The sequence below is a fragment of the Lupinus angustifolius genome, chromosome LG20, assembly GCF_001865875.1.
Source record: "Lupinus angustifolius cultivar Tanjil chromosome LG20, LupAngTanjil_v1.0, whole genome shotgun sequence".
Classification (NCBI taxonomy): domain Eukaryota; kingdom Viridiplantae; phylum Streptophyta; class Magnoliopsida; order Fabales; family Fabaceae; genus Lupinus; species Lupinus angustifolius.
Genome location: NC_032028.1, coordinates 21,663,574 through 21,683,316, shown reverse-complemented (window position 1 = coordinate 21,683,316; position 19,743 = coordinate 21,663,574). Strand labels below are relative to the sequence as shown.

Below are 19,743 nucleotides of genomic sequence, written 5' to 3'. Positions count from 1 at the left end.
AGCATGTTCGGTCACTTAACCAATGACTGCACCCAGCTCCGGGATACCATCGAAGATCTCATACAGGCTGGTCATCTACAGCGGTCCCCCCCACAATTTCAACAACGGCGCCCTACCCCACGTCCTCAGGCAGACAGGCATCGGACAGACAACCGGAGGCCAAGGAGCTCAGTTGATATCAACACTATCTCAGGAGGTTTTTCTGCCGGGGGTACCTCTAGGACTGCCCAGAAGAAATATGTACGTGAGGTAATGCACGTCGCTACCAGAAGCTCCCAACAAAGGCAGAACTACAGATCCACTCCCCCCATTACCTTCGACGACCGTGATTATGAAGGTGTCGTCTGAGGGCACGATGACCCCCTCGTCATCACCGCCAAACTCAACAACAAAAAGGTTAGTCGCCTGTTCATTAATCAGGGTAGTTCGGGCGGACGAAGGAGACTTCCGACCACAACCAGAAAGGGAAAAAACAACTCTACAGTTGGGACAATCCCCAGGGCAGATAGTGTACCTTGGCAGTTCCCTTCCGCCAAGCCAAAGGTTACAGCTGGAGACATTTTTGAAGGCAAACCAAGACCTCTTCGCCTGGTCAGCAGCAGATATGCCGGGGATAGATCCTTCATTCGCTTGCCATCGACTGACAATAAAACAAGGTGCTAAACCAGTGGCGCAAAGAAGGCGAAAAATGGGGGCGGACAGGGCCAAGGAAGTCGCTTCAAAAGTGGTCGAGTTGCTGGAGGCGGGGTTCATCCGTGAAATCACCTACACCATGTGGTTGGCAAATGTCGTGTTGGTAAAGAAGCCATCGGGGAAGTGGCGGATGTACGTGGACTACACAGACCTCCATAAGGTATGCCCTAAAGACCCTTATCCTCTCCCAAACATTGACCATTTGGTGGATAACTCTTCGGGATATCAGTACCTGTCCTTCATGGACGCATACTCCGGTTACAATCAAATCCCGATGTACCATCCCGACCAAGAAAAAACTGCATTCATCACTGATCAAGCCGCCTACTGCTACACTGTCATGCCCTTTGGTTTGAAAAATGCTCGGGCAACTTACCAAAGGATGATGAGCAAGGTGTTCGCCGGCCAGACTGGAGAGCACATGGAGGTCTACATGGATGATATGATCGCCAAAAGCCTCCCCGACGAAGATCATGTATCCATTTTGGAAAGCATTTTTCGGCAACTCCGCAAATACAACATGCGGCTAAACCCCGAAAAATGCACCTCTGGAGTGGAGGTGGGCAAATTCCTCGGTTTTCTTCTGACCAGCCGAGGGATCGAAGTAAATCCATCCAAATGCCAGGCGATCATCGACATGAGAAGCCCCCGCACGGTCAAGGAGGTCCAACAATTTAATGGGCGCCTAGCTGCGCTGTCCCAGTTTCTCCCGTCCGCTGCAAAGCATTCACTTCCTTTGTTCCAGTTATTGAAGAAGAGCAAGAAATTTGAATGGTATGAGGGTTGCGAAGTGGCGTTCAACACTTTCAAGCAATATTTGGCTGCCCCGCCTATTCTCTCCAAGCCATTACCTGACGAAATCCTATATGTATATCTGGCCGTATCTGACGGAGCAGTAGCGGCCGTACTGATACGAGAAACGGCAGAAGGCCAAAACCTGGTCTATTTCACAAGCACGGCCCTGCAAGGCCCAGAATTAAGGTATCAGAAGCTGGAGAAAGTGGCATATGCGTTGTTGGTCGCCACGCGAAGATTGCGCCAATACTTCCAATCTCATACAACAATCGTCAGAACTAATCAGCCAATCAGGCAAATTTTGCATAAGCCAGAGTTGGCCGGGCGGATGATCACATGGTCAATCGGGCGATCCGGAGCAGGTATGGACTATCTTCGTCGATGGGTCTTCTAACCCGAGAGGCAGCGGGGCTGGGATTCTGTTGGAAGATGGGCAAGGAGTAACCAATGAACATTCCCTTACTTTCACATTTCCAACTTCCAACAACCAGGCAGAGTATGAGGCGTGCATCGCCGGACTACAGCTAGCAAAAGAAGTGGGCGCCCATAAGGTATTAATTTGCAGCGATTCTCAATTAGCTGTGTCTCAAATTACAGGTGCATATCAAACCAAGGACGCCCTCCTCGGGAAATATCTGCTCAAAGTGAAAGAGCTCATGTTCGATGAAGCGACCATTCAACATGTACCCCGAGAAAGCAACGCCCGAGCATATATCTTATCCAAACTCGCCAGCACCAAATGCCTCGAGAACAATCGGTCCGTCGTCCAAGGAACAGTCTACCACCCAAGTGTCATGACAGTGGAACGGGTAGAGATCCCAGACAACTGGATGGGCCCTTTCATCCGATACATCCTCCATGGCACCACACCTCCCGACATGAAGGAAAAGCAACGGTTCCTCAGGTGTTCCTCTTGGTACACCCTGCTCCGGGGAACACTGTATCGACGAGGATTCACCACCCCCTTGCTCAAATGCCTTGGTCAGAATCGAGCAGATTATGTCCTCAGAGAAGTTCACGAGAGAAGTTGTGGACATCATTTGGGCGCCGCCTCACTTGCTAAGAAGGTGTTACGTGCTGGGTACTACTGGCCCATGATGGAAAAGGACACGGCCGACCTCACTCGAAAATGCACTCGTTGCCAACTTTTCGCCGATTTCCACAAAGCCCCACAAAAAGAACTGACCACAACGCAAGCGCCTTGGCCTTTCTGTAGGTGGGGTATGGACATCCTAGGGCCTTTCCCTCAAGCAGTAGGACAACTGAAGTTTTTGATTGTCGCCATAGACTACTTCACTAAATGGATAGAAGCGGAAGCTTTAGCTACCATCACCTCGGCAAATATCCAGAAGTTCACCTGGCGAAGCATAATCACTCGTTTCGGCATCCCGTCCGCCATAGTAACGGATAACGGCACCCAGTTTGCCGATCGACGATTCCAAGAATTGTTATCAGGCCTCCGTATCAAACAACATTTCACTTCAGTAGAACATCCACAGACTAACGGACAGGCTGAAGCGGCAAACAAGGTCATCCTGAAAGGGCTAAAGAAAAGGCTAGACGAGTCAAAGGAAAATTGGCCAGATCAACTCCATCACGTGCTGTGGGCGTATCGAACCACTTCCCACTCTACGACTAGCGAGTCACCATTTAACTTAACATACGGCGCAGAGGCCGTGATCCCGGTCGAGATAGGAGAACCAACTTGGCGAACAATTCAATTCAACGAGGGCGATAATCAATCCCTCCTCAGAAACAACCTCGATGAAGTGGAAGATATCCGGGAAAGGGTCCGTTTCAGAGAAGAAAACATCAAAAAGAAAACTGCGGCGAAATTCAACTCTTCAGTCGTTCCCCGTCAATTTCCCGAAGGAGCTCTGGTGTTAAGGAGAGCAGACATAGGACAGGTGAAAGGCAAGTTAGGACCCAATTGGGAAGGGCCTTACCGCGTCATCAGCAAGATCGGCAAATGAGCATACAAGCTTCAAGATTTGGCAGGAAAAAACATCCCCAGAACTTGGAACGCCGCCAACCTCCAGATATTTTATGCCTAACCGACAACCGCATGTGCGGTTGGTCGTTTCTTTTGTAATCTTTTCCACTTATATATGATTGAGATGTTATGCTCTGCAATTTTCTTGATGAATCATTTCCCAGCCTTGAATTTTTACTTTCACCCAAGGGGCCGGTCTTCGCCCCCTTGCCTGGTGCGGTCTCTATGATGTTTCCTTTCACCCAAGGGGCCGGTCTTCACCCCCCTTGCCTGGTGCGGTCTCTATGATGTTTGCTTTCACTCAAGGGGCCGATCTTCGCCCCCCTTGCCTGGGGCGGTCTCTATGATGTTTACTTTCACCCAAGGGGCCGGTCTTCGCCCCCCTTGCCTGGTGCGGTCTCTATGGTGGTTACTTTCACCCAAGGGGCTGGTCTTCGCTCCCTTGCCTGGTGCGATCTCTATGCTGTTTACTTTCACCCAAGGGGTTGGTCTTCGCCCCCTTGCCTGGTGCAAACTCTATGGTTTTTACCTACACCCAAGGGGCTGGTCTTCGCCCCCCTTGCTTGGTGCAGTCTCTATGATTTTCACCTCCACTCAAGGGCCCGGTCTTCGCCCCCCTTGCCCGGTGCAAACTCTATGGTTTTCACTTCCACCCAAGGGGTCGACCCTCGCGCACTTATCGGTTTTCTATAGTCACCAAGAGACCATTTTGCACTGACGATCGCCTGGCTGAAGGCGTTCAAATTCAGAACCAAATCTATCACGTTCAAGTTATCCAGAAACACATCGCCCAATTGTTATACAGAATTACACACAAGAATTTAATAAAGAAGATAAGAGCAAAGATTTTTTCATTAAGAGGAAAACAAGTTACAGGGCGATTAGAAAGGAGCAAAATTACAAGGTGCTTAAGCATAAAAATTACAAAGGCCCCCCACCCTGGCTAGGAAAAGACATTAGGACCGACTCACCATCGTCATCCCCCATTAGCAGGCGCCCGTCTTCAACATAAGCCCCCAACTGCATCCAAGACCAATCTTTGTCTGGCAGCGCCAGAGCTAGTTGGGACTGGGCACTCTCCCAAGCATCCGTCGCGGCCTCACCCACAGCCTGCCCCAGCTGCTCTTTCTCAGTCTCAACGGCCGCCCGACCCTCCTCCAGTGTCCGCTCCCGAGCCTCCCAAGACGCATTCTCTTCCCTTAATGTCTGCACCTGCCCCAGAAGTGCAGCCCTTTCTCGCTCGGCGACCTCAGCACGGTTTTTCCAAGCTACAGACTCCCTTTCTCGCCGGCGAAGCGCTTCATCTTTGGCACGGACAACCCCTTCTGATTCCATCACCTGGGCGGTCAGTTTCAACTTGTCGCTTTCCAAAAACCCACGCGCTCGGATAGATTCGCCGCCTGGGCCTTGGCGACCTCACCTAGTCTGATCAGCTCCGCCCTCTCAGCAGCATGAGTATCAGCCATTTTCTGCTTCTCCGCCTGATGCGCAGCCTGGAGTTTTGCCGTTGCCGCATCCCCCATCCGCGACTCCAGAACCCCGTCCACCTCCAGATACTTCTGGATAGAAGCAATAAGAACAGCACTTCCTTTCACGTTTTGCAGCAGGACGGACAGAGGTAACTTGTCAAAAGTCTCCTTTGCATTGGCATTGAGGAGCGCCTGCTCAATAACCCTAGGGACACTAATAGGGGAAATGCGGTGCTGACTCCCCCTAGCACCTTTCTTCCTGGTTGACTCAGACGAATGACCAACACCCTCTCCAGCTGTCTGCCCAGAGGAAGGGGGCGCCGAAGTTCCGGCTTCGTACCCAGTTGATGCAGGCGGAGGGATTCCAGCAGATTCAGCGGAAAGAACTGCTTCAGTCGGCACGACAGGGGGCGTTTCAGGAGCACTTTGGACCAGCTCTTGTTCCACCAAATTCTGAGGTGGCCACCCACTCTCTGAGGAGGGCAATGTATCTGTCTAGCTGGGGGACCCGTCAGTAGAACAAGGGATGGGGGATGACGTCCGTTGACGCTTAGAAGAAGCAGCGTCTTTTTTAACCAAGGCGACGGTCCTTTTCAAAAGCAGACTCTTCCTCAACTTCTCACTCATCTTGGCCTTTAGTTCGAGTGCATAAAGAAGAATAAAAACATTGACAACAGGATAAGCAAATGCATACAAGCAAAGCAATAAAAGAAGTTGAAACCCGGTCCACCCACCAACAAGGTCCACTAGGGCCCCGCCCCCATCACGGATCGCCGAACAAGGAAGAATTCCCCCCTCGTCAATCCAGTAAGTTATGAGTTCAGCAGCTTTCGCCTCTTCCGGAGATAAGTCCCCGGTCTCCACCAAAAAGCCCTTGGAAGGGCATTGATGGATGTCCCCCTTCCAAGAAAAGGGGAATCGCGGCTCGCCGGATTTGCTGAGGCATCAGTCATTCCACGCCCGCCTGACGTTGACCTTGAAATACCCGCCCTTCCATATCTTTTTGTTTGAAGAAGATGGCGTGAGCAGCCCCCGTCTTGTCCGAGATATCAGACTCGTCCACCCATGACGTCCTTCCTTTTCTTCATCGGAATTGGTATGATGACCGACCCGTAACATCCAGAAGAATAGCTTTAGAGTACAAGGAATGCCCGCCGCCTGGCACTTGATCTCGAACCCCCGAATAAACCCCCACGAATTTGGGGTCAGTTGGCTCAGTGCAATCTGCAGGTGCGCCAGAATTTGAATATCCCACTCCTCCAGTGGGAGACGGAGCCCCAAGTGGCGGACGTACGCCTCGTACAGGAAGAAGGTATACTTGTCTTTCCTCTCCTCGGCGAAGTCAAAGCAGACCCTCTCCACTGACTTAGGAGCACTAGCCTCGAAACCATGGAACGTTTCTTTGGCCAAAGGTAGGCTAAGGGAACTCCCATAGGGGAACGTGCTAGGCGTCCCAAGTACTTCTCTGTCCACCCACCAGTAGCGGGAATCCGCCCCGGCCAACTCCGCCGGAACAGACAGTTGCGGAGCCTTTGCCTTATATGTCCTCATCATCATGAACCTGCCATCACAAGAGTCATCATACTCAGACTCAGACCCAGACTCAGACTTAGACTCGGAACTATCGCTCAAATTGAGCCCATACTTGGCACGTAGTGAGGCCAGATAATCATCGGCGCCCCTCCAGGAAAACCCTGCATCTCCACCTTTGGGAGGGGGAGGGACAACGCTCAACGGTTCAAGAACCTCCACCAATGCGTAAGACGAAGGTGGCAACTTTTGGAAACACAGTGGAGGTCCGAGAAGGATCTCCATGTCGGAATCAGACTCGTAATCACAAATGAAAACCATGAAGAACATAATGTTACCTGGGTTTTTTGAAGGAGTTGGAATTAGGAAGAATCCAAAAGAAGATCACGCTGGAAGCAAGAAATCGCAGAAAGAATTCAAGGGTTTTTGAAAATGCGTAAAAGTGGAAATGTCACAAGAATCTCTATTTATAGAGGAACCTGGACCATGGGCCAAATTATCAGGCCCATCCATATCCTCATCAGAACCGTAGAAAAACACTCAAGTGCAATCCAATGGAAACCCAAAAAACGAGGAAAATTCGGCAGAAACCAAAGGTCGTGCCACGTGGTGGCAATTAAGTGACCAGCGGTCACTCCCAACATGCTCGCCCAACGAAGTCACAAACTTGATCGCCAGGGCGGATCCCACGCCCAAATCAAACGAAGCTCGTAAAGAGTCTCCCAGCATGCTCGCCCAGCATCCTGACAGACTGGGGGCAACTGTTCCTACCTGGCGAACCGAAGAGTCCCATTCTTGGTCGCCGAGGTGGGCCCCGCGTGTTGGGACCACCAGAGTTGACTTAAGAGATAGCATGCCTTCCGTACCTCACCAACGCACCTACCAGCACAATAGACAGGTTGCAGAACGGCTGCCAAACCAACCACAGGCTAGAAGACAAGAATGGCACAGTGTATAGTCCTGGCAGACCGCCTGACACGGGAAAAGCAACTCCCGATAACACCTTTGGTCGGCCACGCGTCGCACCACCAGCCAAGAACCCAATGTCAACTCTCCCTTCTATAAATAGGGATCTCTACCAACAGGAAGTATCTTAATCTCTTCACTCTCAAACATTACTCACTTAGTTCATACACTGACTTGATCGTCGGAGAACCTTTTCAGGTACCTCCACCGGCGGGTCCAGCTCTCCTACTTCATCTTGCTACTTTGGCGACTATCCTCTTCTCCTTCCTCAGCAGCTAATCATCCATTGTCTGTACCTTTGTGTTCTAAGTAAAGAACAGTTTGCTTTAGTATGCGTTGTTGTTTAGCTTTCGCCTTTTTTATTAACAGCGTTATTCTGGAATTTACTGTTGAATAGGCATTATTGTATATTAAATTTGGTGGCGTAGTGATTATATACTTAAAAAACCTTTAAAATGATTATAGGATTCCAAAAGAGAAAACGTCACCTCTGTATAGGCATACCAATCTAACCCACCATATCTCGCCAAACCATAACTACACAAGACAAGTATGTAAAAGGTGAGTAGAATTCCTTTGGCCGAGCCACAAAAAATACAATCTACATCAAACCATACACCCCTATGTTATACGCATAGATAGCAAAATGGGTAATGCTCGTGGGTTTGCATAGCCTGTATTTTTTGTGGACATGACATATAAATTTCATCCATTGACACATTTACCCGCCAAGCCCAAGCCCATGGACATTTCTATGGGACAATGTAGGCGACCCGCAAACATAATTTAAGGAAAAATGAGAAAATTTTAAATAAGTTATGATCTAATGTGATTTTTAATGCCTCAAAAAATTATATTCTAATAGATTTGTTCAATTTCATATAAAATATCAATTTTTTTGTTAATTTTTTATCTTCAACTACTTTATTTAATTTTTTTATTTTATTATATTTGTTTTATTTTTTTAATTATTGAACAAAGTCCGTAGACTACTCGCATGCCCGTTAGCCTTTTTTAAAACTGACAAGACATTTAGTTTTGTCCATTAAGACAATACAAGCAAGCTTGTGTTCACTTCAATTTTTATGGATATTTGTGAGCACAAGCAACATGAGCAAGACGATCTTTTGACATCTCTAGTTATAGGTAGTAGGATCTATCCAACAACTACTGCTACGCAAAAGAGAAAACTTATGACCCAAAAATTTCTGCCTACAACCATCTTCTAAATTTTTTATGTATATTAGTGGCATAGATTTGAGAGTTTAATATCTATGTATTGTCAGTCTAAAGTTTTTTACACATTCAACATATCATCTACCATTTATTTATATTATTTTTGTTTAAGAGAGTCAATAGTAATTAACATATGACAGTGTAAAAAATCTTACATTATTAGAACATAAATATTAAATGCTACTATAAAAGATAAAAATTTCTTACTATTCTTCTCTTGTATATAATTTAGAATTTATTTATATTATTTTTGTTTAAGAGAGTCAATAATAATTAACATATGACAGTGTAAAAAACTTACATTATTAGAACATAAATATTAAATGCCACTGTGAAAGATAAAAATTTCTTACTATTCTTCTCTTGCATATAATTTAGATTTTAATCTCTATGGAATGTATATTGAAATTGAAATAATTTAAATTATATTATGCTAATTAATATAATGTTGGTTTAATGATGTAAAATCTCACAAAATCTAAATATAGTAGAAAATGAAAAGTTACTGTTTGATTCTTGGTTGGACACCTGCCTCTACAAAATTTCAACATTACACAAGGATGAGATATTTTAAATGTTTTAATAATAAGGGAGAGACAGGCTTTTTATAAAATTACATGGCTTATTTCCCTTTCAACCTGGCATAGGCTTCTTTTGTTCAATGTGCCTCCCTTTTAAAAGTTTTGTCGATCTTGAAAGTTTACTTAAAGTTCTACCATATAGTATATTTTTTAACAGACTAATATTCATATTTTTAAATAGGTTAATTACAAACTTTTGTTTATGTACGAATGACAAGTATACTCCATAGGAGGGACAATTTTGCTTAAGCCAGATACAATAGTTATGATGGAAAAACTTTCTATACAAAGTGTTTAACACAACTGCATTCTCTTAACCTCAGCTCGAGACTCTAGCTAAACAAGAACAACCTTATATCAGTTGATCTATGCACATGGCAGTTAAACCTTTCTGGATCCAACCACAAGTTTCCTCAATAGGAGGTAATCATGTCTAAGTGAGGACATCTATAACATAGTCATAATAAATCTGTCAACATTTAACTCTTCTTCCAAGAAGAAGACCTACACTTAAATCTTTACTTAACAAGCATGTAACCACCATCCATTAGTCATAAACTTTTAAATTGACTATCATATATTTTTTAATTAAAATACTATAGTAAAATTTAATATAATAATCATAGTCGCTATCATGACCTAGTTTTCGATTTAACACCGATTACATGACTTAGGTAAAGATTGGACTCAATTTCCATCACTCCCAAATATTTGGAGTCACCATTATGTTTTTTGCGCTTAAAACATGGAAAATTGTCTTTTATGTCCAAATTGAAAAATATGGTATTTGAATACAAGTTCTAAGCTCGAGAGTTAATTACGGATTAGGAAAGTTATTAGCAAATCGTCCGTATTAAAACGATACCCCACTAATTTCATGGAGTTTTGTACCCTTAATTTATTTTATTAAAAATTTAATAAAGCAAACTCTAAAAAATATTTTGTATTATTGTGTTTGACAATAATTCATCTTATTCACATGTATCCCTAAGTCAATAGGGAAATCAACATTATGTAAGTATGGATAAAATATAAATTAATGAGTTGATTTGAATTAAAGACAATATTTATTTATTTTTTGATGAAAAAGTGAGTCAATAGTGAATTAGGTGAAGAACATATATTTAATTATTTAAAATAAATGGAATCAATAACAAAGAGAAATACTGACCATAGATCGACATTTCACTTTAAGCATAAAGGAAAAGAGTCGTAATTAGGATATTCAAATTTCATAAATTAATTAAGTTATTTTGAAATATTTAATTATTATACATTGAACCAATAACAAAGAGATGACATTAGTTGTAAATTTATTTTTCACTTTAAGCGTCGTGATATTAAAATTCCTTTAATTAATTAGGTGATTAAAAATATTTTATTTAAAATAAATAGAAACAATAGCAAATAGAAGATATTAGTCATAGATTGATTTTCTGCTTTAAGCATAAAGAAAGATATTCAAATATCATAAATTAATTACGCTGTTAAAAATATTTAATTTTTATTATCATAATTTAAATTTATTTTTAATAATATTATTCATTGTTTAAAAAAATTAAAAAATATATTTATTTATTTTCGAGTTGATGGCTTATGTCATAGAACGTCTTAAAGAGATCATCAGCAAAATCCCAAAGATCATGACTATCTGTTTGCATCTTTTTTCTCACATATCTCTTTCTCTTCAGTATTCTTTGAGCATTTCATTCCAATTGCATGCCCATCCCTCTTGTCTTGCTATTAGCTCGTCATATGCCCCCTCGGAGGTTCCATAGTTGTTTCAAAAGATGAGTTTCTCTTTTACTTGCCTCTCCCAAGGCCTAACAGTTGATTTTCTCTAGATCTTCCATGATAGCTTTGAGTTGGTGTTCTCTTTAAGAACTTGTTTCAAAGCCGACTAGTAATCCTTCATTGTTGCCAAAGCTTGGTTCTCGTTTTGATGGCTTTCGTGCAGGTCTGCTTCCATTTTCTCTAGTTTTATTTCTAAAGTTTTTTGTCCATTAACACATTCTGTAAGGAATGCCCACAAGCTTTTAGATGCTTGTGCAAGTCAAGTATTTGTTCGTCCTTCTTTTCCCCAGACTTGAGTAGACAAAATTTTCTAACTGTGAGCATATTTCAACATAATCTCTTTTCAAGTTGGGTTCTTCTTCTTTTAAGGCAATAATATTTTTAATTGACCGAGTAGTAAAGTCAGGGTACAAGCAAGGCACCATGGGGGCCTCATTAGCATCATTTTTAGGTACTCTTCATAGGAATACACGATCTCTGGATGCTTATCGTATAGGCATAATTTTGTCCCAAAGTTCTTGGGGTGACCCGTCACTACATTGAATAGCTTCTTCCATTCAACCAGTTGCATGGGTTTGAGTAAAATATTCCTGAATCTTCGTAGAGGATATCTAGTCAAATTCGGGTATCGATGTTGTTTGAATATGGTATCCATCCATATATAAAGTATTTGTACACAACATCTGATTTTATAGTGAACCTTTTCATTTGGAAAATACATCAATGACATCATGTTCAATCATATCATGAACAAAAGGATATAAAATCATGCCATATATTGCTAATTCGAATGCTAGTTTGAATAAATTCCATTTTCCATGTTTAGTCCCTTGGACATTATGTCTCTTTAAAAACTTTCACTTCAGTCAATAGACAAGCCCTTGCTTAATGCTACTATTTCGACATGGGCGTACACCAATAGTTTCTTTTATGAATTCTTCACTGACGTTCTGAGTTTGAGTGGATAAATACACCTTACTTCTTTTAGGCACATGTACATCTAGTAGGAATTCATACTCTTAAATGATAGGATATGGATCCTAATTTGGGAACTCAAAGGCTCCCAATGTTGTGCTCCAATACTAAATCATGGCACTCTTGGCTTTCAAAAGCATCTGCATCAATGGTGAGTACGAGATCAAATAGTCTTCTAATATTCTTTAGCAAAATCATCTTGAATATCCATAAGGTTCTTGGGGTTAAGCTCTATCAAAAAATTGACATTATTAATCTACATACAAGTCTATTCTTATCCCTTGCTTTATCGATGGATATGGATCCTAATTTGGGAACTCAAAGGCTCCCAATGTTGTGCTCCAATACTAAATCATGGCACTCTTGGCTTTCAAAAGCATCTGCATCAATGGTGAGTACGAGATCAAATAGTCTTCTAATATTCTTTAGCAAAATCATCTTGAATATCCATAAGGTTCTTGGGGTTAAGCTCTATCAAAAAATTGACATTATTAATCTACATACAAGTCTATTCTTATCCCTTGCTTTATCGATGGAGTGTTGCTAGAACCCACAACTTGAGAATTAGTTTCCATGTCTTATTATGCCGAAATCTTCTCTCTCAAAAGGAAACCTGGTTATAAAAGACAATAAAAATGTTAAACAACAAAGTGGTGAATGAATGTATGATATGTGTGATGCATGTCCCATAAGATGATAAGCCCTAGTTTGAGGTAGTATAATGTTAATTACAATATAGCTAAATCTCATGGCGAATTTCACATTCATTACATTGTTAAGGCCTACTCTGATTTAAATGATATCAACCACAACTTACTAGGATGATATAAAACTTATCGATGGGGCTTTGAGTCCATCATGCATATCACTCACAATCTAACTTAAGGATGGCAAGTCCCACTTAATCACATGAAAGTTTTAACTCTAGAAATTGTTTCTTTCACGTGTCTTATGTAAGGTATATCTTATAGGGTTTTTAGAATGTCTAATGATCATAACCCTATGGCAAGTTATTAAGTCTTGTTTAAAGTGGACTCAATAAAAGCTTTAGACTTCGAAATCATTAGATTACATCCAATCTCAAAAAAATAAGAAACTAAATGTCATGGATTAGAAATGAGAAGAGACCAGCTCCTTAAGCATCTAACTCAAAATACCAGGAAAAAAAAACTGGATAGTACATCATGCTAATTCCATATATGACGTTAGGCCCATACAAACAAATCATATGTTCTCCTATCTCAATTCTAAACTCTAATATCTAGGTTCACCACATCTTTTCTAGAAGTGTAAGCATGGTTGGGTTGATAATTTTTCCTATGGGCTACCAAGGATGTCTTGTCCCCCATTGAACACAAATGACCATTGGAGCTATGAACATTCAAAGAATCCTACAACATATAATACGGTAGTAAGATTGTTGGGAATGTTTGAAATATGTTATTATATGAAATCTCATATTGTCTAGTATTCGAATAGAGTAGAGTATCAATGTTATATATTAGACCCAAGTTCCTTATTTTAATGTACACTATATATCAACACCATATAGAAACATCTCATGGGCAGGTGGGCCCATAGGTGTGATAGGGTTTGTAATCCTTATTTTCTATAATATCTTGGTAGCCGCTCAGCACTCCCAGAGACGTAGGCACAATTGGTCGAACCTCGTTACCAAATTATCTTGTTTCTTCTCTTATATTTATTCTATGCCATTATTTGACTGCTTGTGGCCAATGTTGTGCAACCATCTCTTCTGCTACACCAACAATTGGTATCAGAGCCAATTGGTATATGGCTCTTAACTCAAGCGCTAGATAATGGCTAAAGATGGTGAATGTGTGATGGCTAGACAAGGTGTGTCAAAGGTACTGTGCAAGGATAAAGTAGATTAGTTGATGAAGAAGTAAACATGGCAGAACTATGGTGGGGGCGATATATGTTGATCCAGAACCCGAGAAGTTAATGTATTGGGTTAGGATCAAGGTGGAGATAGAGACTCATGTGTTGAGTTTGACCTAGAGACAAGTGCTGGCAATATCTCTCTATATGATGAGAGAATGTTCTCTTTTTTTTTTATGAGAAGTGAAATATGCTAATGGCATGTCTGGGACGTCATAGTGAAGGATATCAATTGTTAGCAAATCCACAAAAGCACAAAGGCGTTGGCTGACTTTTATGTAAGGTGTAACATGGGCATTAACTTCGATGCAAGGTGTAACACATGCATTGGTAGAGATGCAGGGTGTGACATGTGCATTGGCTTGGATGCAAGAATGTGGCACAGACATTGGTTAGCATTGACGCAAGGTACGTGTAGAGGGTATACTCCTTATGGTGGAGTATGATAGTTCTTTTGAACTAGGATTGTCGAAGTAGACAACAGTGGTAGCGGTTGAGGCTTTTTAAGGAAGCTCCAAGGTTCAGTTTGACTGAGTATTGAAGCGGACAATTGTTGGTGAACTTTTGAGTATATGCTCCAATATATCGAAAGACTTCCTAGCAATAGGTGGCTAGGCGGTGTGTTCCATATGATGGCGGTATAAAAAGGTGCACTAAAAGTTTGGAGGGTTAGGCTCTTGGTAACATGGTCAGGGATACTCAGAAGATCTATGTTGTAGGGGAGCATATAAAGAGAATTAGACATTGAGCAAGGTGAAGACAAATATTCGCTAAGGTGGAGATTCTTGTGTTGATTTCCTAAGGAGCGAGATATTTGTTTATTTCAATCAAGGTAGATATTGTTGGGAATGTTTGAAATATGTTATTATATGAAGTCTCACATTGCCTAGTATTATATAGAGTAGAGTATCAATGTTATATATTGGACTCAAGTCCCTTGCTGTAATTTGCACCAGATATAAGCACCGAATAGAAACACACCTCATGGGCAGGTGGGCTCATGGGTGTGCTAGGGTTTGTAATCTTTATTCTATATAATATCTTGGTAGCCTCTCAACGTTCCCGAGGACATAGACACAATTGGCTGAACCCCATTACCAAATTCTCTTGTTTCTTCTCTTATATTTATTTTATGTCTTTATTTGATTGCGTGTGGCCAATGTTGCGTCTTGATCTTTTGATTCGCGTCATCTTCAATTTCTCATCATGAGGTAGAGTAGATGGAGGAGTAGTAATATTTATGAATGGGTCTTCATGTGCATCTTTAACACACTTGATCTCTTTATCATCCAATAACTTCTTATTTAACTTGGTATATTCGCTACGAGACAACATGAGAGGGTGTACATTATTTTTGAAAGATCTATAATTTCTCTTATTTTATCATGTTATATGTTGAATATCCAATGTGTGAGGGTGTAACATAATGAATTTCCATAAGTATAAAATTTGTTGATGATGTAACTAAACAAAAACTTGGGTTTATGTCTTCCTCGATAATTGTTTCCCATATATCCTTCACTAGAATGCATATTTATCAAATGGGAGAGAAACCCACATTTTATTTAAATATATATTCACTGGCAAGCCTTATCTTAAATGCTCTCCAACAACTCCCGCATCTTGATTCTTGAATGCATTAAATCTTTAGAGGCTCGCTCAATTTCGAGAATGTCTAAGATGAGCTACATTGTGATACCTTGTCAAGCAAGTAAACTAACAAACTACAACTAATCCTAACGAACAAAACATATGCTACAAAATACAATTAAGCACATTTTAAATGTGAAAATAATGGCTCTACTACAACAATCATCCATGACCCAAAAGAAGCCCAAGTAATGGTATGGTGCATTTGCCTCAGTCTATCACGATCTATCTGACTGAAGAGGCATGGTGCAGTTGACCGAGGGAATGTGCAATTATGTGGTGGGACGTAGTTGGGTCAGTCATGGTGATGCAGTTGACCGAGATTGCCTTGGCACATCAATGCACATCTGACCGAGACTGCCTTGGCGCATCAATGTGCATTTGACCGTGGCGCATCAATATGCATCTAACCAGGTTTGTTGCATTAGTGGCACATGACTTTGGCGCATCAATGCGCATTTGAGCAAGGTTGACTGCATCAGTGGCACATGACCTTGCCGCATCTGATCGAGGCTGGTTTAATCAGTGGCGCAACACCACACTATCTTGACGCATGATTTGTTGCCCACCATCATCAACTTAGCAACATACCTACACGCCAACAATAACTCTACAATATGTATTCATGAGGATTGCATAGTATATATATAATTATATAATTCAATATCCTAAGTCATGTCCCGAACCAATAATATTAAAGAAAAAACAGAAAAACAATGAATATTTAATTTTTTTAATTGACATGTCATAATTTCATTGATCCGAGACATTGTCTCAGACATCATTTGGGCAGCAGAATGGTGTCCCAAAACATGTCCTCACTACAACATTTTTGACCTACGACAATAGTCAAAAACCGTTGCCAGATTAAGAAAAACCGTTCTCTTTGTTATATGCAATGGTTTTGTAACTGTGGTAGTCTGAGTCGTTGCCTTTTGTTTAGGCCACGATTTTTTGACTTTTGGCAACACTATTTTAAAACTGTTGTCTAATATTTTAATTAGGCAACAATTTTTATTCATCATTAACACCAATGGTTAAAAATCGTTGCCTATTAGAAAATGTGAAAAGCGTTGTCGTTGGTCATTTAGCACAGCTTTAAAACCGTGGCCTATTGTACGACTTTAAAACCATGGTCACTGTCAATATAGGCAACAACTTAAAAACTGCTGTCTTTGGTCATGTAAAATAGGGAACAATTTTCCTTCATCATTAACATCAACATTTAAAAACCGTTGCCTTTGATCTCGTTAACGTCAATTTTATTCCCGATAAATACCTGATACTTTTGCTTATTTTTCTGGCAACAATTACTGTAGCATTTTTTAAATCTAGAAAAAATATCAACTAACAATTTGCATTAATAAAAAATAAAAATCAAATGACACTATATAATATAGAAATTGTCATAAGATATATAAAGCCATTAATCACTCATCTCACTAAAAGATTTGTCAAAAATATGTAATCGTCAATCTATCATTTAATATTCACCAAAATCTAACCTAAACTACAACATCCTTATTAGCACTTCAATCTTTTTTTAATCTTTCAAAGTGCCTTTGGAAATCTTGCTCAACGCCTTGATATCAAACACTGCATAATGCTTCTTAATCAAAAGATTGTCTTCTAAGCAACAGAATCTACATGACTTTCCTTCATATAGAGTGTGAAGCAAAAAAAAATGTTAGTTTCACAAAATTAAAGAAATAATAACTCAAAATAATAACTAAACTTTCAATGCAATGAATGTTAATCGATAACGAGGAACTTCATTACCTATGCAGAACAATGTCAAGGAGTTGGAATGCCCCCAGACTATAGAAAACTCATAATCCAACAATTACCTAATTGATCACAAAACAATAAACATATTATATTCAATACAAGTGAAGAAGTTAGAATTTAACACAACAACCTGCAATGTTACAAGACACACAATTTGTTGGAATAAAGCTTACTAATGAGGAAGGAATGACATCAAGGTTATCAATCAGAACATGCGATATTACCTTCCAAACACCTAGTGCCATGCCACCCAAATTGATGGTTAGGAATAATAACTTAGGTTAAAGAAGCACAACTTTAGCGTCTTTGTAAGGCTCAAAAACTAAAACAAGAAATACAAGTATTGTTATAATAAAGTAGATGAGGTGCATGTGAAGGAGAATGAGAAGATAGAGTTATGGAATAGAGCTTACTCTTTCTGACACTTTGCAATATGGAAATAGGTTGTCAAAGAGCTGAAAAGGTAATACCAACACTAAACAAGTGGACAGTAGAACCAACCATCCACATTATGAATAATGTACTTAACAACATCATTACAATATTACTATCCATAATAATCATTCTAGATCTATTGGATTATGAATAAATAAATAATTAAAAAAACTCAAATTTCCAAGTGGATTAAGCATCCTTGTTTTGGTGAGTGAGAGAGGAATCATCATAATCAAGAGAAGCGCATGACAAATGCTTTTTGGATCTGAATTTAATTTTCCTCTTATTAGTTTTGTTGTTCACGGTTCTAGAGAACAAAATAAAATGGAGAAGGCAAAACGTTCCCAATGGATTGATAAAATGGCAAGATCTTGGCCGTTGGGAAAAAGCACATACACCCATACACCATTGGATGGGAGAGTAGTCCATGCCAAAACATTTCCTCTTATCACACAGTGCCACGTGGCTTTATGCAGGATGTACATTGAAGCACACAAATATGTCATTATTGATGTCAAGGATTCACAATTTCCACTCATAAAGCCGTTAGACACGTTTGGGTTTGCTGGAAAAGAGGAATTTTATTTAATTGGCAATTATTCCAGCATTAATGAGAGAGAAAGTGCATATTATTTTCATATTCTTCATGTCCCATAAAGGCTCCTAATTCAATTATCATTTTGAATTTGCGTGGGCCCCTCCAAAATTACACATTTTCTCTTTACGGCTCAAAATATTTGAAAGGATGTTATATTAATTCATGCATTCTTGACTATGAAGAAATGTGGCCCCTGCATCATCCTATTGGTTCCTTGGACTTGAGAATTAACAACTTCCATTTGTCCTAATAAACAGAAGTAAACTCACCATGGAGAGTGGAGTGAAGTGGAACCCTAGAGTCAAGTGAGTGGACGACACACCAGTTGAGCGAACGAATGTAAATGTGAGAACACGAGTGAGGTGATGAATAACACACTTTGAAGTTCAGTGAGAGAGGGGAGAAAACAAAACTTTGTCAAATTGAAGAACGACGGAAGTTGGAAACTTGGGATGAATATCGTGCAATTAGAAATTGAAAGCATGAAGGAAATCAGATTGATAATAAGTGCCAAATATACCTAAAATTTATACACTTTTATGGCACTTATCTTAAGCATAATTGAGAAAAACCAACTTAAAACAATATTTGTTGTATAAAATATCACAATTTAGTATATTTGTGTTTGTATTTCCTTTTTATGTATTTTGTAGGAATTAAAATGAAGAAAAGAAGAAAAAAGATTCATGGTCAACAAAGTAAAAAAGTCAAGAAAATCAAGGTGCTCAACAAGACAACTGAGCGTGGAACAAGCCCCGCTAAGCAGACCTGGACACCAGCCTGACCTGGACCAAACTGCTCAACCAGGCAGCTGAGCGAACCTGCTTAGCCGCTCAGCCTAGCACCAGACTAGACCTAGCACGGTCAGAAATCTGCTTGACACGGTTAGACACGAGCTTAGCACAAGACCAAGCTGCTGAACAAGCAGCTCAGCGGTCCAACCAAGCAGCTCAGCGGAGAACCAGACTCACTAGATCAGCAAGCACCAGGCCACGTCCCAGTCAACATGGTCAGAAGTTGTTGAACAAACAGCTTAGCAGTGAAGCAGGTGCGCTGGGCAGTGTGTATCAGACTTGACTTAACCATCAAGCAAACCATGAAGTCATCCATGACCTCACCTTAAGTAGCCCACCATAGGCTTTTCATAAGTAGCTCACAATAGCTGGTCTCATAGCCCACAACTAGCTTTGATGAGTCATGCACAAGGAGGTGACTAAGCTACTTGGTCAAGGGACCAAACTCATGCTGAAGGGTTTGGTCAGCTGCTTAACGGTCCAGCTAAGCAGCTCAGCGGTCTGGCATTGAGGCCTATAAATAGGAGACCATTTTCTTCGAGCA

General features: G+C 40.8%; 1 long non-coding RNA gene across 1 annotated transcript in view; it reads right to left on the bottom strand.

Annotated features, from left to right (window-relative positions):
- Positions 1 to 18,770, bottom strand: part of LOC109335352 — a 21,356-nt gene extending 2,586 nt beyond the window's left edge. Inside the window, exon 1 of the long non-coding RNA XR_002106199.1 lies at positions 18,675 to 18,770. This is a non-coding gene — a long non-coding RNA (uncharacterized LOC109335352). The remainder of the gene's footprint in view (positions 1 to 18,674) is intronic.